The sequence below is a fragment of the Pundamilia nyererei genome, unplaced genomic scaffold (assembly GCF_000239375.1).
Source record: "Pundamilia nyererei isolate P.nyererei 1_Seehausen unplaced genomic scaffold, PunNye1.0 scaffold00383, whole genome shotgun sequence".
NCBI classification, from domain to species: domain Eukaryota; kingdom Metazoa; phylum Chordata; class Actinopteri; order Cichliformes; family Cichlidae; genus Pundamilia; species Pundamilia nyererei.
The window spans coordinates 319,342-321,461 of NW_005187784.1; the positions used below are offsets into that span (position 1 = coordinate 319,342).

A 2,120-nucleotide genomic window follows, 5' to 3' on the forward strand; every position below is an offset into this window, starting at 1 on the left:
ATCTTCAATTAAAATGAAATGTAAATGAAGTCTTTTAATATTCCAGACACCCAGCTTTAAAACATTTACCTTTAAAGATGATCTTTGTCTCAGTGACAGACGGGAAATTGTGCACCAACTAAAACTGTGTAAAGTTTTCTACACGCTGTTCTTGAAACTGAAGAACTGATTTTTTTTCTTTCAAAAGATAAAAATACCAAACGACACCTCTCATCAGGCCTCTCGAACTGACACATAGACTTCACCTCTGTGCTGTTTGCACAGTTTTATTCGCCTGCACTGCATCACATGTCGCTTTCCTCACACATTGTCCTCACCTCCTCCATCCTGAGCTACATCATCTTCACCTCACTCTGCAAGGGCCACGACTCGTGACCTTGGGTCACAATTAAAATGTAACTATACTCCTCTGCATCAAAGCCAGATATTGGCAGCAATACTTTTGTTTTTCTTTCCAAAAATAAAGGCACATAAAAAGTTAGTGCTATCGTAGCTAGGATTGCTCCATTATCTCATTACATAAAACTGATTAAAAATCCATCATGGCAGATGTTTCGAGATATAAATATGTGTTTATTTCAAAACCAAGTGTACCTAAATAATGCATGCAAATGTTTCATTTTTATTTCTTAACATATGAAAGTTAGTTGTTGCAATGGAAATCGATGGTCACAAAGGTCTATGATTCAGTGAAAGGAGATCTAGATGAAAATAATTTAAAGTGTTGGTAAACAAACATGAGGAGGCAGCTAACAAAAATCAGGTGTCTATTTGCACAAGGCTTCAGTATTAGCTTATGGAGTACTATGTGTTCTTGGACTAAGACTACATCAAAACTAACAAGATGTAACCTCCAGGTCTGAAATATGAAACCAATGGCCATTCTTCCTGACAGCCAACGTGAAGTGACTCTTCCTCCTCAGGTTATAAGGAAGTCAAATAAGAAAATGACTCTACTTTCCACTTTACTGATGAGTTTACGGTCCAACTAATCTAGAGTAAAACACATGATAAATCAGGATAAATCAGCAGATAAAAAGTCGGGCGGCAGAGTGGTTAGCGTGCACAGAGAAACTCAAAGATCTGAAACTGTGACATAGTTGCTGCAGGACAGCAGTTTGACTGCAACCTTACTTTGATGTAGGATTAAAAGCAGAAAACCAGTGGAGTCCTCTTTCACAAAGAGACGAGACGTAGATGAGTTGCGCTTATTAGCACAGAATGACTCGGATTGAGTGCAACATGTTGACCTTTGCCTACACTTACAAATTAAACAGCAATTGTTTGCAAACCTTCACCAGTCTGAGTGATTACAGTCAGTCCAAGAGAGACCATGATGGTTCGGAGACAGGTTGCCTCCCCTCAGACAATTTAGAGTTATCACCCAGAGCTTGAGGATGTCACATGCTGCATGCTCAACCTCTAGGCAACCAGCTGGTTGGCACAAGTACTTGCAATCAGTTGCGAAAAAGGAAATAAATGAATGTGAACACTATTTTTTTGGGCTTTCTCTCAAGTTGTCATTCAACAGGCTGTCATCCTGCTTTCACTCTTGTCAGACTGAACCACGAGTAAACTGTGTTTCTCTGTCTATAACGTACATCGGGTGTTATTCTCTCCTGATATTATCCATCCATCAGACAAGGAGGGGAAGTTGTTTGTCACCTTTCTTGGTCAGTAGGAGCTATAGAAATCAATTTCACTTTTTATATACAGAAAAAAATGGCCAGAGCTTGAAAAAAGCACAATCTAGTAAATGTACTATTGTTACTTAATTACAGCTAGAAGTAACTCTGATTTACCTTTGCTACTTTTGCTTGTTAGGGACAAATATTTAGGGCTCCCAGACTGATCCAAAAACACATCAGGAAGTGAGATTTCACATTTGATGACCTTCCCACTGAAGAACAGCATTTACCTTATTTACCTTAATGTCCTTTGGAGTTTGGTCACTTTTGTCTCCAAACAAAAAAACAAACAAACAAAAAAACAAACATGATGGAAGAAATGTCAAATGAGTGGCAGCACTAGGGCTGGGCGATATATCGAGTAATTTTAAAAATATCGATATATTTTTATACGAGATATAAGATGTGACAATATCGTTTATATCGATATAG

The 2,120-nt window shown here is 38.1% G+C and overlaps 1 protein-coding gene across 1 annotated transcript in view; it reads right to left on the reverse strand.

Annotated features, from left to right (window-relative positions):
* Positions 1 to 2,120, reverse strand: part of LOC102201585 (inactive dipeptidyl peptidase 10-like) — a 77,634-nt gene that overhangs the window by 51,432 nt on the left and 24,082 nt on the right. The window lies entirely within an intron of this gene.